This window comes from Bos grunniens, chromosome 12, assembly GCF_055505025.1.
Source record: "Bos grunniens cultivar Pamir isolate PY7600 chromosome 12, Bosgru_T2T1.0, whole genome shotgun sequence".
NCBI classification, from domain to species: Eukaryota; Metazoa; Chordata; class Mammalia; order Artiodactyla; family Bovidae; genus Bos; species Bos grunniens.
Window position 1 is genome coordinate 67850121 of NC_141176.1, and position 12567 is coordinate 67862687.

General features: G+C 39.8%; 1 pseudogene; it reads left to right on the top strand.

Annotated features, from left to right (window-relative positions):
* The first annotated feature begins 10736 nt into the window (after positions 1–10736).
* LOC147361842 (MAPK/MAK/MRK overlapping kinase pseudogene) lies at positions 10737–11978 on the top strand (annotated as a pseudogene).
* The last annotated feature ends 589 nt before the right edge of the window (positions 11979–12567 follow it).

Below are 12567 nucleotides of genomic sequence, written 5' to 3' on the forward strand. Positions count from 1 at the left end.
CTCCCTTAAATCCTGACAGCCTTGTCCTCTTAAAGTAAGGATGTGAGTGCTAAGTCGCTTCTGTCATGTCTGACCTCTTTGCCATCCTATGAACTGTAGCCCACCTGGCTCCTCTGTCCATGGGATTCTCCAGGCAAGAATACTGGAGTGGGCTGCCATGCCTTCTTCCAGAGGATCTTCCAACCCAGGGATCGAACTCGTGTCTTTTACGTCTCCTGCACTGGCAGGCAGGTTCTTTACCACTAGCACCACCTGGGATACTCCTTTATTTCCATTTCTCCACAACACTTCTGCCTTCTTACCACTAGCAATGGCCCAGATTATCAGTTGCTGGCATCTGGTAAATTCAGTTCTTACTGGCCCAGAGAATGTACTAGTTATATCCTACAGCTAATTAGAATGCAGTCTCTTCGCTAGAGAACAGTTTATTTAGCTCATCAATGAATAAGACTTGGTTTGAATCTTGATTTAAAAATTAAAGGGAAATGGAAACATGGTGAGAAAGGGGAAAATATTTTCTTCAAAACAGGAATTTCTGTTAATTAAATTGAAAAAATAAATATGGATTTTGTATAAGACTGGAAGGAGGGGCTTTAGGCTAAAACACTAAACCTAGAAAAGTTAAAAATTTCACCTGCATTTTAAGAATCTTATTATGAAATCTAGAAATACATTATTTTTGTAGTCTTTTAATTTTTAAATATTTTAATATACATAAAAACACATATGTACTCAACTCCAGGTTCCATCAAATACTAGAAACAAGTTATTTTAAAATCTCAGCATAGTTGTAGGAGATTTGTCAATGACCTAATTTGAAAACTAGTCAGACTCTAGAAATAGATGGGGCAGGGTAATGTTTTATTGATGAATGTTTCATGAATAACATGCATGATTCAATATTTACATTTGGTTAAATGCTTTTGAACAGTCAAATTTCTGTAATCTGTATTTATGTTAATTGTTTACACAGGATTTATTCAGGAAAAGATACAGTTCTTCATATTAACACAACTTTACCATGAATTTAGAGGCAACACCATCTCAGGCAGGTGTTAAACACTGAAATATATAAATAATAGATACAGTTACTTTTTTCCTCTTTACTTTCATAATCAAATCTGATCACCACAAGCAGCATAAAAAGACATTTCCATGCTAATTTTCAGAATTGTTCCTAATTTACCTTGACTAATTCAAATGTGAAGCTCCGTAACACTTTAGGCCAGTGGTTCTCTCTGTCTGGCTGCAATTTGGAATAATCTAGAGAAGCTTTCTTTTTTTTCCCATTGTCATGGAAATTTTTCTAAAGTTTTATATTTTTTTTCAATTGGAGTATAATTGCTTTACAACGTTGTGCTAGTTTCTGCTATATCCCCTTAGCCACATCGCCTCCTACTTGGTCCTTCCTCTCAACACCCCATCCCCATTTCCCACCCACCTAGGTCATCACAGAGTGCTGAGCTGAGCTCCCTGTGCTAATACTGCAGGTTCCACTAGGCTAGAGAACCTTTAAAAACATACAGTATTGTCCCCACCCCCTTGCCAGTTCCCACACACTTATTTATTCAGAATCTCTGGGCATGGGACCCAGGAACCACACATCTTTAAGTCTCCCAGGTCATTCAAATATGTATGTAGGATTGAGAATAATCATTCTTTGGGAGTGTTGATACTGAAAGATTGGGAAGCCATAAGAAAGTCTGTTGAATTTCCTTAAGAGCCAGATAAAAACAGAAAATCCATTAATGAAAAGAATTAGTTTCAGAAAGTGAAAGTCGCTCAGTCTTGTCCGACTCTTTGTGACCCCATGGACTATACAGTCCATGGAATTCTCTAGGCCAGAATACTGGAGTGAGTAGTCTTTCCTTTTTCCAGGGGATCTTCCCAAACCTGGGATTGAACCGGGGTCTCCTGCAGGTAGATTCTGTACCAGCTGAGCCACAATTAGTTTCAGAGGTGTAAACAAACTCAGAGATACTGTCTGTATCCTATACTGGCAGAGCTTTGTAAGGGGTACATGGATGCCTCCGAAATGCTGATGAAAAGCAGGCACATCTAGAACACAGGACACTGACGCAGAAGGTGTTATGTTTGGAGGAGAACCAGAATCTCAAGAGAAAAATCCCCGAACTACAGCAGAGAAAGAAATGTTCTTCTCAGACACAGGCTAAAATCAAGAAATGATGCCCAATTACTGTATGCACTGGGCCATGCAGGCAGAGATTACAGTGAAATATAAAGGTCTGTGAGACAGAAAAACTTTCCCCAATGACACTTACTTGTCTCATTTTAAGAGAATACATATATATATAAGCTTCAATCTTTGCTGAATCTAAACTGCTCTCCTCCTGATCACCACACCTTATACCCAAAGCGAAGACACATGCATTGCTCATTCTAGTGTAGTGTCCTGCACTACACTAAACTATTTCTAAAAAGTTTTACAAACTTCCTCTCTTTTCTTTCCTTTGAATAATATTAGACTGATGATGCTAAAGTAGACCCCCAAACTTTAAAGTCCTTTAGATTTCAACCTCGGAATACTAAAGGATATATTAGCTGTCTCCTTTAAGGTCTTTTTTATAATTTGAATTTTATTTCATTCTTTCTCTCTAGAATTTCCACTCAATGCACCCTGATTTTCTTTGACCCAATCTTAGATGATCTCATTCAAATCAAGTTCTTGAAATTTTCTCAATCCACCTTTTAAAATTACAACCCTAAAGGTGTAACTTAGGTGGTAAAATCAGTCCTGAAGCTATTCCAACTATGTTCACTCAGCCTAATAAATCTTAGATTATTCTGTGCTTTCGCTAACATAAAATTATTAAACTATTAGGTAGTCTTGAATGAAAGGATTCCTTAGAAGTTTATCCACTGGGCTGTATAAGTAGACCAAGTTATATCAATATGTTGCAAAAGTTAAGGCTATTTCAAGTTTCCTATTCAAGCTGTTTTTAGGGTCTTTCTATTCAAGCTGTTTTTAGGGTCTTTCCATTCAAGCCATTATCCTTGATACTATTATTCACAGACAGGCAGCAGACAAGGTTCACATCAGTGGCACATTGAACATTATGGCATGTGATTACAACACAGGTAGGGATGAAGAACTGATTAGAATACCAGGAAGGTAAAATCCACAAGATAACAATGCATGTCTGTGTAACAATATGTCTACACAGAAATGTATTGCAGGGGATCAGTGAAAAAGTTCTTCACCAGACAATAGAATATCTAAAGAACACTGAGGGACGGTTTGGCACACAGAGCACAGTGTTTCTATTTCTGTTGTACTTGTAGGTGGCATGTTGGATTGGATATTAAAATATCTATGTCACTGCATATCATGAAAAACTTCATTTAAATTACAACTAAAATCTGTTCCTCTGGTTACTAGATTTAATCTTATTGAAGCCATTAATACTGACTAGTCCCCTTAGCTGATAAGGATACTTCTGTAAATTTATATTCATCTTACTTAAAATTAGGCCGCCTACACTGTAACTGATATAATCTTGATATTATAGTTTACTTTACTCTCCTTAAACTCTATCCACTTCATCTTTGTAAACAGATATATTTCTTTGTTTGCGTACTCAGTCGCTCACTTGTTTCCAAATCTTTGTGACTCTATAAACTGCAGCCCACCAGGCTCTTTTGTCCATGGGATTCTCCAGGCAAAGAGTACTGGAATGGATTGTTATTTCCTCCTCCAGGGGATCTTCCTGACCCAGGGATAGAACTCGCATCTCCTGGGTCTCCTGCATTGCAGGTGGATTCTTTACCACTGAGCCACCTGGTTGGAATGTTCGTTTATTCTACACAGTTTCAGATATCGAATATGAGTGGAAGTCCATTGGAACAAAACTATAAAGCTTGTATCATCCCAAAGTTACCCCTAAGGAGCAGAAAAACAATTATACATATAAAATTTCACAAGCAGGGAATGTTCATTAAATATTTAAAGGAAGGACAAATTAAGATTCTCTCTCACCAATATACCCAATGTGTGAGCATGCTCAGTAACTTCAGTCATGTCTGATGCTTTGTGACCCCATGGACTGTAGCCCACAGCTCCTCTGTCCATGGGATTCTCCAGGCAAGAATACTGGAGTGGGCAGCCATGCCCTCCTTCAGGGGATAGTCCCTACTCGAGGATCAAACCTGAGTCTCCCATGTCTCCTGCATTGCAGACGGATTCTTCACACACTGAGCCACCTGGGATGCCCAATATGTCCAGAGTAGTTCAAAAGAGCATTTTAAGACTTCTATAAAATGTACCAAGAATTTCTGGAAGACAATTTTACCCAAAACACCATATATCTTTTATTATCCATTTTCTTTGCTATTTATAATCATCTAAACAATGGTATGATACCAAAATATAAAAGATCATATAGCTCAGCAATTTGTCACATCTTGTATAATGCTTCTAAACAGAATTTGCCAAATTTTGATCTTATCAGAAATCTAAGCTCAAATTTAAGACTCTTTGCTTTCAGCAGATCTCATTTTGATCTTTCTGAGCCCACTGTGCTACATGGTACACATGAGTCACCACTTTTGCAAGATACAGCCTGCAGTAGGAGTCGTGAGCTCAGCCAACAGACTATAATTACATTATTCAGTGATCTGCAGCATGTGCCTCAAGCAACAGCTCAACATGCCACTAGTGGCCATGAAGGCTGGAAAGCAATGAACAAAAATTAAAGCAGAGAAAAATAAAACCAAACGTAAAACTTTCTTTTGCCCAATGGGGTTCAAGTTAGAATTAAAGTTGCAACATCCAAAATCACATTCGACTTCAAATTTGGGTAATAGCAAGAATCCAACAGAAAATTACATGTTGAAACTATTTGAGGTTGTGGATAGTTGAAGGAATTTTAAACTACTGTCACCTAAGCCAAAAACAGAGCCATTTTAACTCATGGCGGCTAGTCTGCCAATTTCAAACTTGAAACGTTGAAATATAAATAATGCCTAAAAGGGGGCAATTTAACAGAAGTAATCAATATTTGATTTATACAAGGAGCATTATCCCCTACCAGCCAATAACTGCTGCTGCTAAGTCGCTTCAGTTGTGTCCGACTCTGTGCGACCCCGTAGACGGCAGCCCACCAGGCTCTGCCATTCCTGGGATTCTCCAGGCAAGAACACTGGAGTGGGTTGCCATTTCCTTCTCCAATGCATGAAAGTGAAAAGTGAAAGTGAAAAGTGAAAGTGAAGTCGCTCAGTCATGTTCAACTCTTCTCGACCCCATGGACTGCAGCCTAGCAGGCTCCTCTGTCCATGGGATTTTCCAGGCAAGAGTACTGGAGTGGGTTGCCATTGCCTTCTCCGAGCCAATAACTAGATTTCTGAATACAGCCAGGTAAGCATATACTGTTACCAAAAAGTTATTCATCAATTTTTAAAATTTATGTAAATTTGGCCAAAATATTTTGGGTTTTCCATAACACCATACAGAAGAACCCCAATGAACATTTTGCCCAATGCAATACACATGCATATACATATGCATATATATTATGCATATATAATAATATTACATTACTAATCAAAAGAAATACTCATCTGCTTAAATCAGCCAGCAGCCTAGTAGAACTAGTCACATATATACACATGTTTGTCCTTGGTTGTGTCCAGCTCTCTGAAATCCCATGGACTTCTGCCTGCCAGGCTCCTCTGTCCATGGAGTTCTCCAGGCAAGAATACTGGAGTGGGTTGCCATTCTCTCCTCCAGGGGATCTTTTCAATACAGGGATCAAACCCAGGTCTCCTACATACCAGGCAGATTCTTTACCAACTGAGCCACCAGGGAAACCCCACATATATACACATACATATATATATCGCTAAGTTGTGTCCAACTCTTTATGACCCCATGGACTGCAGCACTCCAGGCTTCCCTGTCATTCACTATCTCCCAGAGTTTGCTCAAACTTACATCCATTGAGTCGATGATGCCATGCAACCATCTCATTCTCTGTCACCCTCTTCTCTTTCTGCCCCCAATCTTTCCCAGGGTCTTTTCCAAAGAGCTGGCTCTTCACATTAGGTATAATAATATTACAATATAAATCAACAGAAATACTCATCTACTTAAATCAGCCAGAAGCCTAGTAGAACTAATCATGTGTATCAGTGCAGATTTCAAACATGGGCAAAGGAACAACCTTTGTTTGCAGCATAAAAGAAAACTCTGCCTGGTTGGAACACTGCCATACCACTAAGTGATCTATTGATAACTTGTGGTTCAAAATACTGCCATCATCAGATTCCTTCCTTTGGTAGTACTGTACATACGTTGATGTTAAGATAACATGTACACTTCATGTGCAAGATATAATGAAAGCAGAAACTGCTCCCTCAATTTAACCAGTAGTTATTTATGAATGTTGAGCTGTGCAAAATTGTGGTTATTTGCAGATCCTCATTAATAACACCTCAGACTATTTCTGCAAAGGCAAATGCACTTTGACATTCAATATTTTTTCTTCTCCATTATTTGAATTCCCTCTGAATAGAAGTAAAAAATAGGTAATTGTACCCATGGTTCAAATAGCAATACAGTTTATTTTAGAACTGTTTGGCGAGTCAATGGGTTCTTTGTCAGCTTCAGTGTTCGAAGAAATAAAATTGCTTCTTTTCCCACAATATAAAATGCCAGAATGGTGTTACTTTCCTCAAGGAGATTGTGCAAAAGATAGTTCTATGATTAAAAATCCGTTAAGTGTTTCAGACTCTACCAATGAAATTTAGTTGCTCTAAGAGAAAAAGAAAATCTATAAAACATTAGAAGCAGGGATAGATAACACTGGAAAATTACAGCCTCAGTAACAGTCTAGATAGAATCAGCACAAAACTAAATGCTTTCCTTTTGTAATATTAGTTTCAATTTAAGTTCCACATGAAGCATTTGGGGGTGTTCATCAAAGAACTGCTTAGTCAAAGTGTTTGAAGGATTATAGACACGATTATAAACAAGGTCAAGTGTCTAGGCAGCACCTTGCCCCCCACCATATTATGGTCCTTCATCCCTTCACAACCTCCAGGGCTCGATTCCATCCTTATCTGCCTAATGTCTCACAATAGATCTCATCACATACGTTTCTGTCTCTGAAGATACCATTTCTCCAAGTTATTGTTTGTCTGTCTTCTTCTTCATGAAAACATCCATGACCTGAACTCTGTTCCCAAAGAACATGTGGGTGAAATTCAACTTCCAGCTTCTTTCATTCATTTACTCTGTCAAAGAAACTGTGATTAAGATGAAAATTTTCCTTGTTCCAATAAAGATATTTATGAATTTAGACTATATAAACTACGTACTTATTACTATAGACATTCTTTTAATGGCTTAATAGCCATCATGAAGGTCTTCCCAGATGGCTCAGTGGTAAAGACTCTGCCTGCCAAACAGGAGAGGTGGGTTTGATCCCTGGGTTGGGAAGATCCTTGGAGAAGGAAATGGCAACCCACTCCAGTATTCTTGCCTGGGAAATCTCAAGACAAGAGGAGCCTGGCAGGCTACAGTCCCTGGGGTGAAAAAGAGCCAGACACAACTTAGTGACTAAACAACAACAACAAGCCGTCGTGAAACTATAGTCTGGAGAGAACTGTCTCTTATTCATCTGTGAATGGTGCCTAGTATTAGCACATGGGAGTCACTCAGAAAATGTTGCTTGAACTTAACTGAATTGCCTCCAATTTAGTCCAAAATTTTGTATCATTGATAAAGAAACTTTGCCCTTGGTAATTGTTAATACTTCTGACAGAGTAAAAATTTTAAGGTTTACTAGATGGTTTGGAAGAATCATTAACTATCAAGATAGTTACCCTGTAACTCTCTGAAGAACACATGACTTAGCTACCCTCCATAAAGGATAGTTGACATTGTACGCATTGCAGCTTGTAATACTTCCACATCTGTTCATATGACTTCAATTCTGAAAACTTATAGTTGAACTATAAGTAAACAATAAGTTGAACAATATTGTTCAACTATAAGTTGAATAAGTATAACTTATTGTTATTTATTCTCTTATAACTTATTGTTATAATAAGTTATAGTAAGTTATAATAACAATAACTTATTGTTATTTATTCTCTTTATCCACTTGCTTAATGCATGCAGTGTATAAGAGCCTGCAAGTAGCAGACTTTGATTCCAGTCACTCTGAGGGATGACTTCTTAGCTACCAGCTCACCCCTCCATTGCCATAAATTGCTTATATATATGCCAGTACACCACACAACTAGTATCTAGGTTAGATACTACACACAGACACACACATGCCCTCTGTGTTAGGGTTCTCCAGGAGTTGATGATGGACAGGGAGGCCTGGTATGCTGTAGTCCATGGGGTCGCAAAGAGTCGGACGTGACTGAGCGACTGAACTGAACTGAGAGAAACACAACCAACCAAACACAAACACAACCACATACAATGCATATATATATATATACACACAATGCCTTCACAGAAACACTTAGAATCATATTTAACCAAATATCTGGGTACTGTAGCCTAGCCAAGCTGGTGGATAAAATTAACTATCACAAACTTAAAATGTTTGGGTTCTCCTATACTTCATTAAAAGATGAAAAAACTTAATTTTGTTCATATAACAAAACCCTTCATGAGTCTTCCTATAAAGATGCCCCAAATCTCCCTGGTCATCATTGACTGATATGGAGCTCAGGAAAAGGACAATATATGGCTTTGGTTCCATATCATCATTTTGATGGAAATACCTTTAAAGGCAAACACACGAAGCTTGTAGAATTAAGTTGCTAGCATAAAGACTGTCATATTTTATGATACATACTAGAAGAGTCTGCTCTTCTCATAACATTTGTTTCTTAACTAGCTGCAATAAAACTTCTTTATTATAGAGTTCATAAAGCATTTTCACCTCCTAAATTCACTTCTTAAAGTAGCCATTAAGTGCCAACAATGTACCCATTTGTAATGCTATTAATAGCAATTATGATGCCATCTGTAGCCAGCAAGAGGGTGAGATGCAGTGAGAATGTTATCCTAAAGAACTTATACACTGTAGTCTTCTCAGTGATGGTAGAATTCTCTGCTCTATATACAGAGCCAGAAAATATAAAGCTTTGTCCTTCCAGTTTAATTTATAAAACATGTTTTCTCTGAAGATACAAAATCTAGGTAGGAAAGATATGTAAGGTGATTCTCACCACCCTCAGCCATTTGCCTCAAATGTCCCTCTGATCATGTCAAGTGACTGTTCAAAAAAAATCTTTGATAGAGTCTCCCGGTCAGCAAACTATACCAGATCCAGTCTGTGACCTGTTTCTGTGCAGCTTGAGAGCTAAAAATGGGTTTTACATTCTTAAAATGTTGTTGAAAAAGAATACCAAAGAAGCTATCTGACAGAGAATTCTTGTGAATACAGAGTCTAAAATATTTCCTGTCTAGCCTTTTACAGAAAAAGTTAAGAAGTTTGCCAACCCTTGGTTTAGAAGATGAAGTACAAAACCCGTAGTGTGATGTTTAAGTCCTCCCACATTCTGAAGACCAGCTGATAGACTAACCATCCTTCAAGCGTTTGCTGTCTTGGTGCATCCTTCTTTTCCTCTCCTGTTATCTAAATTCAGCTCTCCATCAAGATGATGCCCAAATTCATCTTCTCCATGAAACTTTATCATGCTGCTCGATTTTGCAGTAATCTCTCCTTGGAACTCTTGACAGACACCAGTACTTGCTATACTCACTGATGATCTTGCTTCTTTTTGTACACGTTTTAATTTAAACTTATCTTCCGAACAAGAATATGATTCCTTGACAGTGTTGTGCAGATATTAGTATCAGCAAGTCCTAAAGAATTTCTAGGTTCCATAAGTCTGATTTCTTTTTTGTCAATAACTAATCACCATCCTTCATGAGCAAGTACTATTTCCAAGTGTCACCAAACCTACACATAAATTTTTTTCATTTAATTCTCACAAAATATTAGGTGATAGCATAATTCTCTTATTTTTATACACAGACTGGTATTAAAGAGAATAGAGGGGTTCCATTCTCCGTACACAAGAGAGCACAAAAGCCAGGGTGGAGTGGGAAAAATAGATTGAGAGAGAGCGTACTTTCCCCTAGATTATACAATAGAATTGTTTCTAGAAATAGTAGAATCAGAGTAAGGAAACTTTATGAAGATTTTGTTGGTGAAAGGACTTCCCTAGTAGCTCAGTTGGTAGAGAATCTGCCTGCAACGCAGGAGACCCAGGTTCAATTCCTGGGTCAGGAAGATCCCCTGGAGAAGGAAATGGCAACCCACTCCAGTATTCTTGCCTGGGGAATTCCATGGACAGAAATAGTAGAACTGCAGTGAGGAAACTTTATGAAGATTTGGTTGCTACTTAACATTTAAAACATTCAGTCAACAAAAATGGAAGTAATTCATGAGCTCTAGATTCTGTGAGGAAGATAAATTTGACAGAAGTCCTTCATTATATTGGATTTAAGTAATATGTTGGATCTGACACCAAAAGTATAGGCAATAAAAGTATAAAGAGATAAATCAAGCCAGGGTGACAGGGATACACATGGCAGCCAGATCCTAAGGCTCTCCATCTAGGGACCACCGTGAAGGTCCTTGTTCGGGACCCTGCCTCTAAGGAGTGGAAGCCAGGGCCTCCACTTTCTATCCCTTTCTTCTCCGACCAGTACCGACAAGGGGTTGTCGCCGGCTTCCACATCCAGGATGCAGAACTATAAAGCAATGGACAAAATACAAGAGGGAACGTTTTCTGAAGTTACTAAGATGCAGAACCTGAGAGATGGAAACTGCCATCATGTAAACAAGTGAAACAGCATTTTGAAAGCATTGAGCAAGTGAACAATCTGCGAAGGATGCAAGCACCGAGACGCCTCAATCCACACCCAAACATTCTCACGCTGCACAAAGAGATTTTTGACAGAAAATCTGGTTCTCTTGCACTAACATGTGAACTTATGGACATGAATATTTACGAGGGAGATGACACCCATTATCAGAAAGAAAAAAAAAAAAATACGCATTATATGTACCAGTTGTGTAAGTCTCTGGATCACATACCCAGAAATGGAATATTTCACAGAGATGTAAAACCAGAAAATGAAGCAGGATGTCCTGAAATTAGGGGACTTGAGGTCATGCCAGAGCGTGTACTCTAAGCAGCCTTACATGGAGTACATCTCCACCCGCTGGTACCAGCCCGAGTGTCTCCTCACCAATAGCTTCTACAGCTACACAATGGACCTGTGGAGTGTGGGCTACAAGCTGTACAAGATGGGCAGCCTGTAGCCTCTCTTCCCCAGAGCCAACGAGCTGGTCCAGATCTCAAGGAGCCACGATGTCATGGGCACGCCTGCGGAGAAGACCCTCACCAAGTTCAAACAATCCAGAGATATGAGTTTTTATTTTCCTTTTAAAAAGGGATCAGGGATACCTCTACTGACAACCAACCTGTCCCTGCAATGGCTCTCCCTCCTGCACGGAAGTGGTGGCCTATGAGCCTGACGAGAGAATCACTGGCCACCAGGTCCTGCAGCACCCTACTTCCAGGAGCAGAGGGCTGCTGAGAAGCAAGCTCTGGCCAAGGACAGGCGAAAGGCTGTCTTCTCTGAGCGCCCCATGGCACCAGAACTACTCAGCAACACCTGGCAGATGGCACAGGAGGGCCAGAGGCAGAAACAGCCCCTCCCCGAGGCCTAAGGAGGACCAGCCCCGGAGACAGGGACCCACCTACCTGATGGAGCTGCCCAGGCTCAAGCTGTCGGGAGCAACCAAGCTAGCCTCATACTCCAGCCCAGCACTGCAGTCAGTGTTCGCCCGAAGGTACCACTGCTGAGACCCCTGAAGCGTGTCGGTGGAGCCCAGAAGACAGACATGCAGAAGGACACCAAGCCCAGCCTGAAACAGTACCACCTGCCCATGACAGAGCAGAGAGGTGGGGGCTACTGAGTGCTGCGGCTCCCTGCTTGGGATGCACCTGTGCCAGGGAACAGGGCCGGGGACTCCCGGGGGCCTGGGGTCCTGTCCCAGGAGAGACCCCCGTCCCCGGACCTGCACCACCACCTCGGCCTGGAGCTGCAGGCTGGAGGCAGCCATATCCAGAGGGCAGCTTTACTGTGTGTTCCAGTCTACTACATTTGTAAAACCACCTCATTCTAGGGTTTTATTTCATTTTCGTAATGTAAGGATTTGGGGCAGGGAATATTTTGTAATTTTTGTACGAATCAGAACAGAGAGATTATACTGTATTATGTATTATTTAGGCTGGTTTCACCAAGGGCTCCGCTGGCCTGCAGTCCATCAGCGATAGTGTTTAGCACAGTTCTGCTTCCAGATTATACCCCTGGAGACCCCTGATTTTATTAAAGAATAAGATGTCAAAAAATAAAAAATAAAGAGATAAACAGACTCCATCAAAATTAAAAAGTTCTATGTATCAAAGGACACAATGGACAGAGTGAAAAGGCAACCTATGGAATGGGAGAGAATATTTGCGAATTATATACCTGATAAATGGTTACTCTGCAGAATATGTAAA